The 21,365-nt window shown below is 38.1% G+C and overlaps 1 protein-coding gene across 8 annotated transcripts in view; it reads right to left on the bottom strand.

The window, feature by feature from the left end:
• The window catches only part of Zfh2 (Zn finger homeodomain 2), a 386,236-nt gene that overhangs the window by 254,779 nt on the left and 110,092 nt on the right, over positions 1–21,365 (bottom strand). For 2 of the 8 annotated variants that reach the window (XM_083034256.1, XM_083034263.1), the window contains exon 1: positions 8,778–11,602. The exons of 2 other annotated variants lie outside the window; for them this stretch is intronic. The gene's annotated coding sequence lies outside the window, so the exon portion shown is untranslated. Of the gene's footprint in view, positions 1–8,777; positions 11,603–21,365 lie in introns of those variants that run through there. 4 more of the 8 variants (XM_083034258.1, XM_083034257.1, XM_083034264.1 and 1 more) reach the window with 4 other exon arrangements.

The following is a 21,365-nucleotide window of genomic DNA, read 5'->3' as shown; positions in this document are numbered from 1 at the left end:
GCATGATTCTTTTCTCAAAAGTATTAAAATTAAATTGTCTGGCAATCTATACAAGAGAGATAGCTTAATTATAATATAATTAAGTGTGTGTATACATCTGTTTAAGATTAAAAATTTACAGAATTAAAAATCTTTTCTTGATTTCAAGTTTGTGAATTTAAGATCCAACAAGCTTACAAAACGGAATGTAAAGCTGAGGAATCTCGAATCTCCGATTTCAGGACTGAGAGAGGTTTAATCTAAGTTGATAAACTTTCTCGCGAGCACTCCGTAATTTGCGGTGTACACGTATTCTCTTCCCGATACCGTATCTTCTTTGCACGTGATCTACGATGGTCGTAACCATAATAATAGGAGATCGGATCAAAAACGACCAATTAATGACGTACACTTGCCAGTTGAATCTGATGTTCAATTACTTTTGCATTGCTCCGATCTAGAACCTTGGCGTTGGAACAATGAGGATAAGAACGTGTTCTTAGTCTGGTAATGTTTGACTCCTTCGCTCTTGAAGGTTAATGCGATCGACTGATGACTTGCTCGAGACATGGTGTAGATTAAAAATCTATATAACTGCAGGCCGGCCTATACCGAAACGATCTCGAAAGTGATACTATAACATGGTATCGCTAAAGAATAATTTATCGCAGCCAATGCCGCGCGTTTTACTCGTTTAATAAGCGTATTGTGGAAAAATTCGCTAAAGCATGCGCGTTAAAATTATTATTATTATTATAACAAATTAAGAAAAGAATTTATATTTAGGCAACCTAGTTAAGCTCACAAATTTAAGACGGTTTAAAAAAATTTTTTTTACAAATATAATTAAATAAATTATATAAAAACAAAAATAAAAAAATAGTATCATACATATTTTTTATGCATATTTATCAATATAAATATATTCCTATTATTAAAAACAAAAAAGCACAGACAGATAAACGAATCGTTTACGTCGCAATCGTTTGGTCCACTTCGAATTAAGGCTTTTAATTAAAAAGTCTGGCCCGATGCGGTATTTTGCGATCATTTTGCAATCTTCACGCCTGTAGGATACACAGAAAGAGAGGACCGATGTATATTCCGTTGTCGAGACATCGACTTCATAGGGACAAAGTACCGCGCGCTTCGTGCGCGGACCTAATTACCCGGTCGCGCATAATCGTCGCAAATTAAGGAATTCGAACCTCGAACGTACAAAGCTGGCTCGCCCAGACCCGACTGCCCGATTAATTGGCCGGCTTGATTGCCACTTGCCGCTAAGCGCTAGATTGTAAACACTCAGGCCTGCTAATTGTCCGACTACGAGTGTCGTGCGACTTGTTGTACTCTTGGAGCTGATAATTAAGCTTATAGTTAGATTCGTGTGGGCGTATCGGGCGATTCGCGAAAATATAATGAAATTTTGGCATCTAATTTTTGGGACAAATTAAATAGATAATTGCGCTCTTGCGTAAATATAAGTCCGAAACGAAATACTTATGGCTATTTATAAAAAAAAAAGATTTTCACATAAATGATTAAAACAATTATGTAAAATATAAAATATATTTAATATATAGGTATATATAGTTATTAAATTTAATATTTACAAATATAATTGCTGTTGAGCTAAAATTATTATTAAAAACTAAAGTCAATTTAATCAACGAGGAAATCAAATATGAAGCAAAGCAGAATATATTTAATATATTTGTTTAATAGTATTCTCGTTTAATCAAAAAATAAAATTTGTGTAAAAATTTGTGTAAAAATATATGTGTTTGCATATAAGTACTATTCTATATAAAATTATTCATAAAGTTTTAATAAAAAATATATAATCTACGTCAGCAATAAATGCCATTTTTAATTAGTAATATTCTAATTTTGCTTTCATATTTATTAAAAATTGTCGCATAACATTCTCTCGTATTTTGAATATGTGAATAATTAGCATATACAACGTAGTAACAAAATAATGGAAACGTAAACTTTTTGTCATCAAAATGTGTTCGTTAGTGAATACTGAGTATATGTATTTGCGCGCATTTAAAATAATCGCTTATATATTCGAACTTTATCGAATGGACGCTCTTACTATTATTTGTAATCACACACATTATTTATTAATCAGAGTTATAGTTTTCATTTTTAACAGCAGATTGATAGTTTTGCTATTAGCGTTTTGCCACACATTCTGCGTTTAATAGCTACATAGTCGATTGCATAATGCATTCGAACTATTATTTGAAGTATTAATAGCATTCAATTTTCGTCTTCCGTTCATAAAATCAATCATCACTTGCGATGCCTAAATATTCTCGAATGGCTATCACACATTTGATTGTTTCGTAATCAGCAATCAAATTTTTAGATGACATGTACGTTTACTTTTGGCGTATGTTTACAAACTGCCATTGTTTAACATTTATTTAATCGAGCTTTCCTTTCTCGAAGATACTGAAAACTGACTTACAAGTAAAATACCGGAAAATTAAAAGAATAGAGAATAACACTCGTAAAGTCCATATTCATCAGTGCTTGATAGATATCGATGTTCAAAATATTCACAAATAAATTTGCTTTAAATTTAATTAAATTTTTAAATTGTAAAATTAAATATAAATTGTAAATATAAATAAAAATATTAATTTTTATTTATATTTATTTTAAAAAGTGAATGTAAATTGCACTTTCCCAGAAATTTTGTATTTGTAACAAATCTATCATTATTCAAATTCTATAATTTTTCTTTAAATTTTTTTTATCAATATTAATTTAGCAGTCTTTAAACATCTTATTATATATTTTGTTTGTTGTCTTTGTTTTTTTAGTGATAAATTCATAATGTATACAAAATATAGGATGCATAAAAATTTCTATAAAAATTATAATTATAAATTATAAAAATTATCTATAGAGTATTCGAACGCAATTACCCTCAATATAGAATAGCATGACGCACTTTTTCTCCAAATGACATCACGTTCGTACAATCAATACAACACGAGGATCAGAATCATGTAATTACGCTCGCGTGACCTCCGTGTAGTAATTAAACATACCGCAATTGATTTCTTGGTATAGTAAATGAATCGATTATTTCTTTCGTGTCCCTGCCGACGAGTATGGATGTTAATCTTGAATGTTAATTTCTAAAAAACGATCACATCGAACGATGGATTAAAGGCTGCCGAACGTTTTGAAGACTATCTGAATTATCTGGAGCAAGGTCGGACGACCTGAGAGAAACGGGATAGGGATTCCAGAAAAAACATTAGTCAGAATATCACGGCGACGCGATGCGTCTTTCTTTCTCTCTCTATGTCTGTCTTTCCGTCTTATATCGCGCGTATTATCCAAAGGTGGCGTAATGAAACCGGGCACGGTTCGGCGCGGTGTTAATTGACGAGGAGACGATTACGGCATGCCACGCGAATAAGACGCTTCGTCAGTCATAACCGTGCGTCATTAGGCTGCATCATCCGAAGGACGCGCCTATCATCGCAAAAGCGCAACCGTGTCATAAATGCGATCTAAAATCGTGAAAAATGGTGAAAAATCGAAACAAAACTAAAACGAGCAAACAACATCATAAATCCAAGATTGCATTACTTCGTTTTTGCAAACATAATTTTACTTCGACAATGTTTCTACAAATTCATTGCGACTAAAATTCCTAATTATTAACATCGCAGCAATTATTGAGAAAAATTCATTATCCAATCATTATTTAAAATGACTAAAATCGTGAATAGACAAATGGTTCATCTTCGAAAGTCCTCTTAAGCCTCTCTTGATCGTTTTATTCACGCGCGAGTTTTATTTTCGCCGAGGAGAGAATTGCGAGGTAAAAATAGAAGACTGGTGGTCGCCGCAGAGCGTCGATCCATCGACCGCGATTAATTTCGATGAAAGAAAAGAAAAAAGAAGCAAGACGAATCGTGAGGACTGGAACATGGAAGCCGGTGCCGAGAATGCGGCTATAATATTTAAAAATAGAGAGGACGCGAAGCTGTATGCGTTTGTGCGTGAGTGCGTGCGTGTATGGGACGCGACGAGGAGACTCGCGCGCGCGAGAGAGACATAATAACTCCCGAAATTAAACCAAACATTGCGATACTGCGTGGAAAGTACTGTTCGCTGGCAAATTCGAAACGTTTCGCAACAGGTGTGGCGGAAATTCGGCGCGTCCGCAGCTGAAACTTAAGCCGCGCGAGATGTGTAACGCGCCGAGACACTTGTTGCCAACAAGTTGGAAATTTACTGTGTTTTACTAGCAAAAATGATCCATGGCGACTTAGAACTGGTCCTATTAATCCTAGACACACGTAGAATCTCTCCAGAGGATCTCTCTTAAAATATATTTTTAAGAATCGTGTAGAAATATGTAAAAGATACTGTTTCTAGAAAATTTAAGAAAGCATTGAAAAGATTAATTTGTACTATGCTTGACAGATTAGGTGTTGTCATATAACATTGATTTTATATCCAGTATATATCACGACTAGCATACATGTATATAATCAATTTAACTAATCATGCGGACAGAACCAGTGATAAAAATAACTAAAATTTTCGCTAAAAATTATGTTTATTAAATTTAACAGTATCGATGAAATGTAGATAAGAGACACAATGAGAACGTGGGAACTATTTATCAATCGCGTCGACGAAACAACTTCGAGCTGAAGCATAAGAGTATAATTAGTTCTTACGTGTTACAAAATAATCGACAAGAATGTAATTAGTGCTTTGCGTGTGTGTTACAAAGACCATTTGCTTCGAGAGTGCAAAATGATGTGTCGTGTTGCACGCATTGATTTCCATTGATTTCTACAATGTGTATAACGGATAAATTCTCGAAGATGGATTTATATATCTGACAGTACAGGCTTACTTTATTAACTAACAATAAGCGCGCTAGTTTTTGCTGTAATAAGCGACCGCGCACTGAGATAATTAACGGCCATGATGTTAAGTATTACTTTGAAAAAAACGCGTATTTCAACCTGCAAAATACACGCAACGGCATTTGCATAGATTAAGAAGAGTATTTACGGTACATGATTTTTAGATTTTTATTTTAGATATAACACACACATCTATCTTACATTAAAAATTATCGTGATTAAATTCAGTAAAACGGATTAAAATATCATTATCTTCATACTGTTTTGTATCATATTAGACTTTATATTCTGTAATAAATCGATATACGGTGTTGAAATAAAATTCTGATGGTACAAGCGCAATATTTGCGGAAAAGCAGGAAGGAACGAACGCGTGGGAAACGAGAATTTTCTAAAATCAGACTCGGTATTCTGAAATTGCCTTTTCGTGACATTACCGACAATTCGATGGCGCTAATTGAACAACGATTTCTACGAATTGGTTACAACGATCACAAGACGCAGTACGCTTCCGAAAAGAGAGCTCGCGCGCTCCTCTTTCCCATCGCTCGCGCATAAAAGGCCAATGGAATAATTGCTGGGAATCGTTAATTCTCCCCGTAACACACTTAGCAATAAAATCATTTACACCCGACCGACCGTCGCGGCCTGTCCGTTTATTATGAGCCATAGAAATCGCTTTCTCTCTCCCCGCCGTAACTTTCGGCCAACCGAGTTCATCGGTTTTTGCCCATCTGGCATTACATTACTTTAAACAAGGATCGCTTTCGTGACTTTCCATCATTCGATTTTACGTCACAAAATTTTCAGAAAGTTGCTAAAAAAAATCTCTCGACAAAAAATTAAGACTGACATTTCGAATTTATAAAAATATAATATAAAGACAAATTCTGTTAATGTACATATATTCGAAATATGTAAAAATTATATTTAATCGAAACTTAATTATATATGAAATATTTAAGAAAAGTAACAAAAGTTTTTCTTTTTTATCTTCTAAAGAATTTATTCGTGATTAAAGTTGATTTAACTTTAGTTAGATTTAATTTTAATTAACAAAACTAATCATTTAATAAAAACTAATTAATGTAAATGCATTTAATTGCTTATACATATAAGACTTTCAAAAGATATTCTAGACATAATAGGAATATTCTTCATTCGTTTAATGTGAGAGATAGTAAGTTCTAAAAATATCCCTTATCACATTTTATATATCCTGTATAATTATTAAGTTTTTATAATTCATTATAATTCATTCATTTATAATTCATTGATTATATATAAATTATATTCTAATTATATATAAAAATATATATAATTTTTCGAGTAATTTTTATATAAAAAAATACTTGTCATATTTTTCGATGAATTATTTCTGCGTAACACGTTTGGCATAAATGTTCCTTAATGTTTGAATAAATTTCAAAAATCGCCATGAACTAATTACTAATATGCCTCAAGTTCGCAGAAGTCATTAACACTGTAAGCGATCGCTCACGTTTCGCTCCGTGAAAAAGTTCGATACCGTTATTCATGGCGACGCGATCAAAACGAGTCGGGTTGTAATACATCAATTAATTTTTCAGTAAATTCACATCGTTTTTAGACGCGATCGCCAGCGAAGCGGCAATTCTGAGGCAGAGTCGAGATATTTCTAAACGTGAATATCGATGTAACATAAAGAACATATTCATCTCTGTATATATATGTGTGTGTGTGTGTGTGTGTGTGTGTGTGTGTGTGTGTGTGTGTGTGAGACGCATTTGACATAAAACAAAAACTCTTTGTGATTTATCATACAATTCATTCGTTTTTCTAACTTTCTCTTTATTTCCTCAATATATCCAAAACTTTATATGAACATATGTTAATAATAGAAAATTTATAGAGATATATTTAGAACATATAAATTATACTCTCTATACTAAATATACTTTACAGAGATTTATATTAAAATTAAAATATATAAAATGTATATAAACGAAAAGAGAAATACTAAATCTTTTTATTACTATTGTACATTATTTCATAAATCTATCTGTCAAAAGTGATACAACTTTTCAGTATTAGAATTATACATAATTGTACTTAACGATTACATTCTACTTTAAGAAATAGACAAGCGTCTAACAATAATTATAATACTGCTGTATAAATAAACGTGTAATATTAGCACCGATTACATAATAATTACAATATTGTCACATGATGGTTTAATAAAAAAAAATAAAAAAAATAAAAAAATAAAAAAATAAAAAAATAAAAAAATGCAGTCGATTCTGCGGGATTTAACTCGCGAAGCAATGACTATTCAGAAATTCAGGTTTATTAGTGCATGCCGCGATAATTTATTGTTCTTCCCTTCGTTCGGAATTACGCAACGGCCGGACAAGCAACCGAGCCTCGTGAAAACGTCTCTGCCGGACGTGCGTACTTTAATTAAACGCCGCTTCCGGTCTGTCATTAACTCGCTCGCTTACCGGCCAACGACGATTAGAGCACGACGTTCGCGCGAGAACACGCAATGTTGCCAGAGAAAGATTCGGTTTTTAAAAAAAAGAGAATAAAAAATGATAGAGAATGATGTTTTTTTTACACTTGGAATAAGTTTTCTTCCCTTTGCAAAATAAAAGCTTTAATAGATTCTTTATTTCATATATTGAAATATAGCAATATGTCTACAGAATATAAAAAGAGTGAAGAGAATTGATTGCAACAGAATTTTTTGGCTGCCATTGTATAACGCAGTTTTCGCGCTGTTTATTATTCGCGAATTACGCTAGCTGGTCTTTACGATAGTTAGTGCACCGTGGACGTTTCTTGCAACTACTGATTGTGAGTGACACTACTGCTAACATCGTTATTCATTCAAAGAGATAATGATAAATAAAATCAGCAGAAAAAAAGGAGCTCATCTATGCATTTCCTGAACAAAATAATTGTTTATATATACAATAATGTCCAGTCTGAAAAGTTGCATCTTTTGACATACAAGCGATTCCTTCAAGCAAAAATGTGTGATCGATTTAATGGCATAAAAATATGTCAATTTTTTTTATTTTATTATGATGAAAGTTCCCTTTTTTATGTCTCAAAAATATGAAATGTGACGCGTTGAATCCTTTCTTTAATTTATTTTCGTGTCAATCGTATAATCACCGAGTTCATGAGCAATGCATCCACTACTTTGCGAATCATTAATAACCGTCGATGTAAGAGCCAATTATAGAGACGTTTTCCGTCTGCACTGTGTTTTATTTTTTAAATTGTTTATTTCTTCATTTCGAGGGCGGAACGATGCTTTGCACGATATTGTCCTAATTATAACATTGTGATCGATGAAAAGCGTCGGACATTTTCGCGAACAAAATGCATTTTTCGTCGTTAACCTTCTTAAATTCTTTGAATTATTTCATTAAAATCGGAATGACCTTAATTTGTGTAATATATTCAGAACTGTCCTTCTTCCTTCCCCTCGCGTATGTGGTGGTTTTACATTTTACTTTTATTTATTCGATTAAAACGAACTATCAAAAATAAATTATAATTAAATTTTAAATTAAAATTGAATAAAATTTAATTCAAGATTTAATTCAATTAATTGGCTTTAACAGATTCATGCGACTTCCTCTCTTCTTATACCTCTCGAAATAGATATCGATTTTTTAAAAAGTCATACATACACATGTATAATATTGTCTGTATTCAAAGTGTTATTTCATACATTTGACTTCAAGCAATTATATTAGAAGTATTAAGCAACTTATAAATATCAGTGATTTATAATAGATATTTCATATTTGTCCTGTTATTGTTCATCTCTCAGAAGGAGAGTTTTGCGAAAAAACCGAAACTCGAAAAGAGGAAAAGGCGACATACCAAAGACACATCCAGTTTGATCCAAGTTGCAACAGTCTTTAAATGCCCGGTACACTTTTCTCGCGGCCGCAGGCGACTCTGAAGTTTCTCGTCACTTCCTCGGAGCACGCGCGCACCACACTATCTTTTTACCTAGTTTTCCCCTCCCTTTCTCCGATTCTCTCACCGATCCTCGAGTTCACTGAGTTTATCGCAGTCCTTGACGAATCATCGTCCTGCTTAATTTCTGACCGAATCTACGTTTGCAATTCGATTCCTGCGTTCTCTGTAAAAAAATCTCCTAATATTCGCACGATCTCGATTATTACGCGAACCAGAATTTGCACGTGTCTCACGCGTGTCAATAGCTCGCGATGATTGCAAAATCCTTATGAAATGTCCGTTCCGGATGTGCTCGGTAATAATCACCGAGCAAATCGTTTCCACGCTCACGTCACGCCGATAATCCAAGTTAATGATATAATCGCTCGTCGTATTCGACGCGTTTCACCGCGCGCGCTCTTTGTCGTCCGTAGACACGGCATAAAACGCAGCGAGATTATTATCCCGACGATCGAGTATATCGGCGATCGTGAAAAGGAAATCAGACTCGAACCGATTCGAGTCGTCGCTCGTTCGTGAAGACGATTTTCGCGCGTATTTTCGTGCGGGCTCGAATCTCGTTCCTCGATTCTCGATTATCGCTCTCGACGAATTGATTCTTCATCCTCACCTCAGAAATTTCTAGCACGAGTTCGTTTTCCGGGTGAGTCGAAAAACACGCGCTAAATCCTTTTCGAAGGAGCGGCGCGCGTGATGTTGTCCTAGGTCGCCATTGATCGATCACTCACGTGGCGAGTGCGATGACAACGTCAAAACGTGTCAGTCGTCTCGGACCGTGTCAGAAATTAAGTAAATCGATAGCAAAGTCGGAGCGTCAACTCGCGTCGCACTTGCGCGCTCCTTTTCGGCTCGAAACGTCAAATTCGGTCAAAAAGGTCGCTCATTGACCGTACACTGTCAATTACTTTATACACACGAGTAATATGTTAAAACTCTAGTACAGCATACGAAGCTGGAAAAAGCAGAAAACAACGTCTTGTCTCTAGAAACATGTAAGAATACTCGAGAAGACTTCTAATGATCCTGTGGATCAGTCGGCGTATCAAAGTCCTTAAAGACACACTACACCGTTATGAACATGACATGACTCGACAAATAATCAAAGTCACGTGACGATATGTTTACAAGTTTTTTTCTCCTCGTCACATAAATTTCGTTAGTTCTATTTCAATGAAATTAATCAATATCTTACTTAATACGATTTCCTTTTTTTCTAATAAACATTATCGGAAATTAGAGATCCACGTTATCCCGAAATAAACACGTGAATTTTCATCCGAGGTATAAAATATAAAGAGCGCGATGCGTTTCTCTCTCTCTTCAAATGTCTCTTTAAATGTCTCTCGGTCTCATCGCGTTCTCCAAGTTTGCGCGCGCGTTTGGTACCGCACACCAAAACACTCGCTGATGACAACCCGCTTCCGCTACCTGCCGTGATCCCTCTCCAGGGAGGTACCAGCTACTGATCAGGACCGCGCTCGGGATTCTCTTCCGATTCTTTTCCGGATACGGAAAGTCGCGGGAGTAATCCGAGTAGATAAGATCGGAAATTGGCGCGCGCTCTATTCTATCTCGCGATGCTGCGCGCTCGACTCACGTGGCGGCCCGGTCTGAATCTCGTCGGAGGTGACCACTTCCTCGGGCCGTCGACCAATCGGCTGCGCGCCAGGACGCCTCGAGCTACGATTGCGGATCCTCGTCCGCGCTCGGTCGCGGTCGGCGGCTTGTTCGTCTCTATCGCTCTCACGTGTTCGCCGCGCGTGTATGCGTGCGTGCGTGTACCGCGTGGTCGGCGGCGGCGGTAGCGAGATCAGCGGCGGTACACCAATGTCCGTAACCACTTTCCGAACTGGTCCGGGGCAGTTCCGCGGGGACAGATCCGCGGTGACGCCTACGACCAGGACGACGTGGACGTCCAGGACTGGTCGTGGTCCTGGTACCGCTTCCTCCGGTCACCGCACGCATGAAAGCACGCGCTGCCTCGCATCGAGCGTGCGCTTCGTCCAGCGTCCGACACGATACTACCTCTCTCCCCTTCTTATCTGTCTTTCTCGCTCTCCCTACGCCCCCTCCATCGAGACCGCGTTTGCTCCATCTCCCTCTGATCGCGAGTAGGGAGGACGTGGAGAGAGAACTGTTCTCTGGTAGCCGCTCATTAAATGCCGCGGTGACGTCAAGAGCAGCGATACTCTCGAAATTCGCGAGGGAGAAAGAGATAGCACTCGTTCGCGCCTCTCGCCGCGTAATTGATCCCAGTGCGCGCGATTATGATTGATGAATAAATAACTAAGACTTGGGTTTGAAAATTTAACGAATGCGTACAAGAAAAGATACGACAAAAACTTTGACATATAACAAAATGAGTTTGATAATTTCATCAAGTGTTTCACTACTTGATTTGGCAGTAACTAATAATAGTATGGCGATGATAATGATTTATGCGACAGTGCATAATTGGCAAGGTGATACAAATTATTTCTGCTTAAATTACATACTTGTCTCGATTCTATTTTGAATAGTTTACATCTATGTTATTTTCAACGTGTCACATCAGCTGTTCTCCTTTAGGTAGAATTAAAGCACCTCTCGATATCCTCCCTTGAATGTTTCAGATAGAAAAAAAGTTTGCAATTACTGATATTACAGGTCAACCTCACTGTTATTTGAACATTGTTTATATAATATGAATATTTAATTCTCTTGTCATTAAACACTCGCAATTTTGCCCGTTTACGACTGTCAGCGTACAGTATTCATCAAAAGATTACCTCAGAGTATTATGTCGCGTATCATATGCACTAAAACAAATATTTTATTGACGTCAAGAATCCCGATTCGTATGACATAATTCACACAGGCAAACAATCTAATTGACACAGTTGCAGAGTAGAACTTTGTAACAGATGCTATTGATCATTCGAGAATAATAGCAAAGTGGAAGAAAAGGTCATTATAATTGCTTATGTATCCTCAAGCTATGTGTGAAAAATTATAGGGATATAAAATTATAGCTGGTATAATTTGTAGAATTTATTACGATATTATTTCTCCAAATAAAAAAATCTTTCCAACACTAACTTAATCAGATTTCCGAAGTACAAAAACATGAGAGTCTCAGAAATAACATTTGAACTCATTTAATGGATGTTGCAATTTTTTCGGACATTTTTTTATATATCTTTTAGACATGTCACTATGTCATTATTAAACATGTCACTATGTCATTATTAAACATGTCACTATGTCATTTTTTATAAAATTGGAGTCGAGAGAGAAATTGCATAAAGAAGTTGCAAAATAATTCCACTGCAAGATTAACGAAAATATGCGAAACGCAAGATACGTCGCTCACGGGGATCTTCCGGACGACATTAGTGATAGGAAGTGCAATTCTAATTCGCGGAAGAGAGCGCAGGGGTAGAGCCCGAGGAAGTGCGAGACGCGCGTGCAATGAACGCTGTCGAGAGAGGAACTGGTCGTCATGGGTGGTCCGTCTAAAGCGTCCGTAGCTACTTGGAAATGGATTTTGCTGTTGCGCTCGCGCGACGTCCATCGCTATTTAAAGATGAGATGTACAACCGAGAGGCTGTATTCTTTTCCTCGTGCCGCGCACTTGTCCTCTCTTTCCCTCTCACTCTCTCTCTCTCTCTCTCCCTCCTTTTAGCACATGACTTGGACCGGTAGAAAACGCCGTAAGTGCAAAGACACCTTTCACGCGATACCATCGTCGACGGTAATCAGCGGGGCGAAAGGTCCCGACACTTAAGACTCGGTTTCGTCTTCGGGTTTTGTAATGAGAGGCGCGGCGGCGGCGGCGAGTCGTGTATTTATTTTCAATAAACGCACTCTCTGACGTCCGGCACGGATCGAAACGAGCTAGATGCTTGTGAACGCGCGAATGTAGATGTTAACGATGAATATCAGTCACGATTAGGAATAATATTATTATTGTCAAGAGCGCGCGTAGTCGTGTAGAATATCAACGAGTGGGGAAAATGTGACTCTCCGTGGCAGTCGGACACGACGTTTTCTTTATCCACTTAAATTTGTGAACTCTTCGCCGTCCGGACACTACGCGCTCGTTGAACTTATCTTACAATCCGTGTAAGTGCGAAGTGCACTTGCAGCTGAGACACCTCAGTTTTGTTGATGAGCTCTCTTTAAGTTCAATTATTCGATGCACCGATGTATGTTTAATGCAACAGGATCGATTACAAGAAAGAAATATTTTTTATGCGAGTTAAGTTATTCCTATAGCCGTAAAGTGTTATTACATGGTAATAAAATTTATTCTTGTATCATTATATCTTTACCGGTTAAGGTTGACTCGTGCATATTAATATTTAAATATGCATGCACGCAAAATTATCCGTTTAAATTATAGAGATAATTATTCCGTGAAAAAATAATCTAGCATTCTTGAAAGGTTTCTTGGCTTCGGTATCATTCGGCACCTATTTAGAAGCGAAATAATCGACATGTGTTGGACGACTTTTCCCGAACAAATGAAATTTGGCAACGGTTAGTAATATAAAACCGACATTTATAGAAGCTTACGTTAACGTGACGTAAGCATATATTCGACATCCAAGCGAGCCTGACATCGTGTTAAATGTAATAGCACGTATCGTAAGTGTGGCTTTCGCGGTATTATGTTAGATGTACAACGCGCTTTCACCGGAAAGTATTATCAATGAGTTCACGTCTAAAGGCGGAACGTGTACGGCTCGAAATATCCGGTGCCCGAGGCGTCAAAGATCGCAAAGTCCGCGCGCAAGTTGACTATTATGTTGACTGGCAATTATTGCAGATTATTCTTTTACCTAATCTTAGTTAATTAACGGGTAATTGTGTGTGTGTGTGTTTAAATAAATGAAGTATCTTTAATGAGATGAACAGAGCGGATCGACCGATATATTCGAGATCCGGGTTTGGAAAAGCATATCTCTCTCTCTCTCTCTCTCTCACTAAAATTATAATTAACCTTCTCGTTGAAATAGCGAATCTAGTGCTATGTGCTGTTCACAATTCACCATATGCTACGACAGGAAGTTATCTACGAACCGGCTTTTATATGCGAGCCGTTACCATCCGAAAATAGCTGACGTTTTCCTCCGAGACGCGCTGAATTTCAGAAACAATCGCGAACTCGCAGCAAATGTGATTTAAAGTCGCTTTTTAATATTCAATAAGAGATAAAATATTAAAGAATTTATGAAATAGAATGAATGTTGTAACATATGATCGCACATGTGATTTCACGTATAAATGTATGAAATAAGGTGAAGCATGACAGACTATATAATATTCGCGAATAGATAATATTAAAATATTAAATATTATATTAAAAAGAGAGGAATAATAATTAGGTTTTCTGTGAAAATGACGACACTTTTCTTTCTAAAACAGATTTGCGTAAAAAACATATAAGTATTTGATATAAATTCTAAATTCAGTTGTATAAAACTTTAATAAATTGTTCAGTGAAGAGATGATGATGAATCGTGTAACATGATGGCTCGATCATAAAAGATCTCGCAGGAGATGTATCATGTTCCACGTAGAAATGTTCTCATACGTCGTAGCGGCGATTATAGCTAGACCGGTGATGATTTCCGACGCCGGCGAATGCTCGAAAGTTTAACAATCGCTTCTTGTCAATTAGCATCAGCACGCAGCGGATGATTTATCGCGGAACCGGTTGCGTTATTGGGCACGTTATGTCTTACGTGGTTATTTCGAATGTTATTCGACGACGACGACGACAACGACAAGATCCACCTCCACATTACAAAAGGAACCGATTAATTAAAGTCAAAACATATCCGCGCCTCAAAATAGAACTCCGGCACCCGCGTGTCCCAAATCCGGCTACCCGTTCCGGTATCGTCGCGGTAATTATTTCGGATAAATTGCGTGCCACCTACGCCGGCAGGCGACTCGTAGTCGAAAGCGCGAAACATTTGTGACCCAAAATAGCCACGCGCCCGCACAAGCATCGCCCACGGTACATACACGCCACTTCTCATTGTTTTTCTTAGATTGCAAGGTCGGCCGCAGCGCATACAGAGCACGCCACCGCAAACGGGGAAAGTTTTAACGATGTTCCGACCAATCCTAGGATACAGAGCGCATTTCAAATGCGCGAACTATTAAAAATAATTATTTATAGCTTATCGATGAAAAAAAAAAAAAATAATAATAATAAAATAAGTAGCAATCTATAAGAAAATATTCTCTATATACCGAAAGTCTCGAAAGTTGACTCTTGAAACTTTGATACTTCGCGAGCTGAAATCTCTCCTTTCTTCCACCGATGTCATTAGCACATTCGACTTCTCGCTAGAGACGATTCAATGCCGCTTCAAGATAGCTCCGACACGCGAAGAGAAAACGGTAAAATGTGTTTACTCAAGTGTTCATTAGTACCCGCGGCGTCATAGGCGACCATTTGGCGGGCGCAACTATAATTAGTTAACGACATCCACCGACAGAGATCTTGAGGCCAATTTCCCCTCCCTCTCCCTTTCTAGACGTCAATTTTTCGGCTCGCGTTCAATTCGCGGCGGAAATGATTATCATATAGAATCGCGAGCGAGATATTTCCCGGATATGGAAGGACTTGAGAAGGGGAATTAACGACGATCATTAGTCGGCGGAAGAGCACGGCGGAAGGGTAAAAAGAAACGTGGGCGAGAAGACACAGAGGAGCGAAACGAGGCAGGGAGGAGAATGAGGGGCAGGGGGATTGAGGCTGTTTCGACGGCGAGTAATTTGATCGAACGGGTCGAATTAGCGACAGAGCGAAAACTCGTCTAAGGAGAACATACGTAGGAGGAAAGAGGATGATGCTCCTCGCCCCTCATCATCCCGTTCTTTCTCCCTCTCCACCACCCCACCCCCATATGCTATAAACGTACGACTCAGAATTAGCGTGGCCGGCACATGCTAAACATTCAATAAAGCGCTCGAAAGCCGTCCGGGATAATCGTAATCATAAATAATCCGGGCCTAAATATACGTCGGAGCTCGCGGTAATGCGCTCGCGAAATCTTCTCACTCCCTCTTCTTTCTCTTTCATTTTCTCTCTCTCTCTTTCTCAAGTACCAACTGCCGTCCACGAACCGTTAACGCGTATGGAAATCGGCTGCTACCGGGTGATCGCCCGTTTCCTCCGCTCCTTTTTCCTCTTCCCTTTTTTTCTCCTCACATCCTTCCCCGCGTTTCTGTTTCTGCTTCACTTTTCCCCGGCATCACTCCCGCGCCGCGCCTCTTGCAAAAAGATTAAAAAAAAAAAAAAAAAAAAGAAAGAAAGATAATGGTCCCCCCATCGTACTGCGTTTTGCGTAATGAATCGGCCGTCATTAGCATATAGATGCCGCGGTTAGACCGGATAACCGGATGACGAGCGACGAACGGGATGGAATTGTATCAAGTTACGGACATACGAATTACCGTCGTCGATGAACTCGGAATTAAGCTGCGAGACGGAAAGCAGATGTTGGGACTCTTTTTAAATCACGTCCTCAAATACAGTGCACAGCTTTGATCCGAGTTAATTAACGCGACAGAGTCAATCTGAATTGAAACATCTATATTACCTAGGATATTGAAAGCACGACATTTTCATTAAACTAATTCCATACACTTATATATTAAAAAATCTCTATTTTAACAGTAATTATAGATTTATTAATTAATCTAAAATATATTTTGTCTTAATAAAAATTACGGAACTCTCGGTGAATCGTGAATTGGCATTTTAATAAAGACTGCTCTCTCCGTCTCTCTATTTTTTTCGAGATCTATTCTTAAATTTATATTAACGGGAAAAGATGCAAAATTAGCCGCGAGCCGTCTAGAGAATGAATCAAGAATAAGCAAGTATACATATGTGCGAAGGAAGATGTAAATACAGAAGTTTATCGCACACGAATTCAATGTGGAATTCTTCTCGAAGAATGTCAGGAACGGCGCTGAGCGGCGGTTAAAGCGACAGCTCTTGGCGCTTGGAGTTGTCGGGAACAAAACGTACGATTAAATAAGTGTGTCCGCGATCATCATTAGTGTGCAATAATGATTAATGGTTAGGTTTTAGCGTGTACTTCTCTCGGTGCAGAGCGCAAATGTTGGGGCTCGTCGCGCACAAACGGACATATGGTCGGCTGGCTCGGCCGATTAGACACATTTGCATCACAATGCCCAAGTCTGCCCACCGCACAGACCGCTCGATTCTCTTCTCTCTGTCTTTCGTCCATCTTTCTCGTTGCTTTATTACGCGTGTGTATGGGGCGCAGTCTATAGCGACATAATGGCACACTTAGTCGCGAGAAAGAGAGAGAGAGAAAAAAAAGAGAGAAAGAGAGAGGTAGGAAGAGAGAAAGAGAGGCAGAAAAGCGGGAGCGAAAGAAAAAAGTGTTGCAGCTTTCGGTTAGTACTGAAGTCCTTTTGTTTACGCAAAGTCCTTTAAACCGGGTGCAAAACGGGTAGGCAAGGTCCTTAAACGCTCGAGTAGTTCTTGTCATCGAGGCGACAAGACTGGCTAGATGCTGGCTATCCTGCGGGTAGCCAGTTAGAAGCATCGACGAACCGGAGTCAAGGCACTCGAAGTGAAAAGCCGGCAGTCATAAACGACTGAGAGTAGATTGTAGCAACGACAAGATTAGCGCAAGGAAATGTCAGTTTCTTATTCTCGCGAAACTATATCCTCTGTTACGTATATGTCACTCTTATTTACTGATTGGCAGTTAAATCCGACATGTTAATTAGCACCTGATATAGTTAACTTCAGTACAAATTAAAATTAGCCATAATGTTACGAAATCTTTACGCATAAAATATGTATCAAATAATTCTCAAACGGCGTAAGTTTGTTTTTTTTGCTATTTAAAAAAAATTAGATTTGTATAAGGATTTATCGAAAATTCTTGAGACACGGAAATAAATTTATTTCTGTGACAATATATTATAAAAGAATGCAATCGCATTAATATTATAATAAAAATATCGAGATAATTTTAAAATGTGCACATTGATTATTCAAAATTTTATCATCCAAACTTTTCTCGGTATTAAGCGAGCATGCATTCTTTGACAGCTTATTATCCACTATTTGTATCTGCTTTGATTACTAATATGAGAGTTTAATACATTGATACGTAAAGCATCGACAGTTAATTCTTAAGCAACTAAGAACGCATTACAATCGACAATTCGAGATACCTATACATATATACTGCATTTAGAAACTAAAACTTTAATTAGGCATAGCAACGAGATTACGAAACTGGTTCTGTGTTGTCTGCAAGCCATGGAACGCCATGACTAGGCGCGCGCGCGGGCTGCAGTTTTTCAGAAATTACACGTCCGGTCACGCTATGGTTATTTCTCCGAGCATTATCCAACGCGTGTCCGCATTGCGTCAATGACTCCATCACTCTCTAACGCGGACTAAAATTCTTATAATTATGTAAGTGAATGTGTTGCGGTTAATTATCAAGGCTGCGTTCCCTTTTTGTGCGAACGTATGAGGATAATGATCACTTTGATATATAACGATAATTTAGAAAATGCTGGAAATAATAACAAGTCCGCGAGCCACGATAACAATAAGATCCAATCACGCGATCGGAACGTCGTGATTTGTGTCCTGTGCTAACGCAACGCAAGAAATCGCTAGTATGGAAAGCCACGTGATACATTTAACGTTAATGAGCGACAATCGAGATGGATGAATTTTAAGCAGAATCCTATTTGAAAAAAAATCTATCCTTTTGTAAAGTTATCAAACTTCTAATATAAAAATTATAATTTACTTGTCACAGTCGCACAGTTACTAATAATCAAAAATTAAAAAATGGTTATCACTGTATTGACAAAAATGATTTGAAGTCTCTTAATGAGTCGACTCATAAATAAACATATCGACAGGTTCTCGATAATTGTCAATGATGCAAATTCGTTTTGCATCTGGAAAATTAATAATGCACAATAATAAATGTTCTAGCTCATCTTTAACATCGATATCATTTAGAAATTATTTTGCATCGTCTATTTGGAGCGAAAATATTAATCTCCTTTCCAAGATCGATAAGATTAACCTGAAATCGCTAACAGCACTCATCATCTGATTATATATGTAATGGATAAAGTTGACATAATATTGTTTCACGTATATGAGAAACACCATGTTTTTCTCTATTTTAGTGACGCGATTTAACACGATTAGTCGCGCGCGACTGATCCGATTCGAATAAATGAGGACACGACGAGTCAATATCACGCGACAATAGAAGCGACGTATTTAATGAAGACAAAAGATAGGAATTACGCGCGCAGCATCGAGGATTCGCATGTATTATTTCTCGAGCATCAATTCGATGAACTCTGCAAATGCCACAACATTACCTTAAATATCTTTCCGCTTATTGACTTAATAATGATAAAATTGAAATTTCCTTATTAAAATATCTTAATTTAAGATATGGAGATTTTATCATTTGTAGTTCTAGAAATAAATTACTTCTTATATCTGGTTTACTATAAGAATTTGTCTATTTTTACGTATGTTACATAATTTATAAATTGTCATTAATAACTCAAAATTTAATAGGGAAAAAAAGAAAAGTGATTCATGAATAATTGCTAGTTACATTATTTGCAGACTGTGTATGCGTGCTTTATATAATCAACCTAGATCTCTCCTTGCAAAGTTAGTCACAAGTCTGCGCGTAGGTAGGTAGCTTTGTCCAGACTATTCAGAAGTCACTGCTTCACTTTGCCGTCGTCGGCATCGATTACGCCAGCCTATAAAAGTGACGACGAGAACGTTCCATTCCCTCTTACCACGCGAAGAGGAAATCGTTGGAGGAGGGCAGACCGCGCCAGTCGGCCGGCCGATGAGGCTAACCTCGAGTTAGAAATTAATTAGAAAAGTGCGGAGAAAAAGAGAGAGAGAGAGAGAGAGAAAGAAGGAGAACGACAGGCCGCGGGAGCCGCAAGGCAATCAACGAGCAGATGAATTAATGGCCACGCCAACTACCCCTCCAAGATACTCTTCTGGATACGTTTCCACCCTGAGAAGTACGCCAAGTAGATTCTTATAAGCATCGGTGGCCGCTGTGCGGCGATCGACGTTTCCACCCTCTCGGTCTATCACACGCACATACAAACACGGACAAAAACGCGCGCGTTCTCGCACACATACACAAATACACCGACATTATCACCCTTGCTGAGAGCGGAACGCAACATCCCCGAATCTATCGGGCCGATTTTCCGCTCAGCAAATTCTTCCTCTCGCCGGTAAAAACAATAGCGATCGTAGAAGCGGGACGAGCGTGACGTACGTGGCCAGTACGAGATGATTAAAGTGCTGCGTTCTCTGGGAAAAAAAAAAACTGGGATACGTCGTGTCTTCGTGTATGTATGTTCGCAATGGCACATTCGGTTATTTTTTTGATTATCGTTGATAGCTCTGCTTACACATGAAATAGTCTTCCACGAAGGAATGCATCCTGCGTTTATACATAGAAGATATGTAAAAGATCGAAGAAAGAATAATGTGCCAGTAAACATTATTCAAACAAATAAGGAATTAGATATCGTTTGAATAATAATGTTAGAGAGTTTGCACGCGATCTCTGCCATTAACGAAAATATTAGAACTGCATGTAATACGTGATATAATTCGAATAATTGATATATACTTTCGTTGGAGTTGGTCAATTTTTGAAATGCAAACACCTCGGGCGAATTGCTTAAAATTATAGAGATTAGGGTAAGCATTCGCGCGTGAAGCCGCTCTAAAAAGTTTGGTCGACCGTGTTGAGAAAATGCTCCTTCGACAGTTGTAAATTACTAATAAAAGTAGCGCGGATCTCGTGGTTGATAATAGTGGAAAATGGACGGTAGAATTCAAGGATAGATGTACGGTTAGCACACCTGTACCTGAGAAACATGAATGTCATAAGTGCTGGTTATGCATCGTACGCGATGCAATTGGATGGAGGGTTAATGCTCGCAAAGTCCGTCAATATTTCATGGGTAATTTCTCCCCTCGGGAGGTAATACCACGAACCCGGAAACCATTGTGCGAAAGAAGGAGCAGCCGAATCCTCGCATGTCCTGTCGGTCACCCCTCGATGTCGCACCGGCTCAGGGGTGCTTAATTCATTGTCAAGTAACGTCCGAATACGTTTAATGCGATCCCTGTGCATCGTTAACGGACCTCATATCCTTCCGCATCGACGCCTCAATACCAGACACCATAGGAAAATAGCCGAGTAGCTAACGCTATTTCTTCCAAGTTAAATACAATAAGAAAACGTTGAAGAATAAGTACAACTGATAAAAAAAAGCGTATATACGTTCAATTAAATTACACACAACGTAATTTATACTCACAGATCACATTAAATATGTTCAAAAAATTGTTTATATCAAAGGATCGCGTAATTTTGCCATTTGTGAGAAGTAACCACTAAT

Source organism: Prenolepis imparis, unplaced genomic scaffold (genome assembly GCF_030444845.1).
Source record: "Prenolepis imparis isolate NDT839.2.m4 unplaced genomic scaffold, iyPreImpa1.0 SCAF_3, whole genome shotgun sequence".
NCBI lineage: Eukaryota > Metazoa > Arthropoda > Insecta > Hymenoptera > Formicidae > Prenolepis > Prenolepis imparis.
This window is presented reverse-complemented; position numbering and strand designations above follow the sequence as displayed.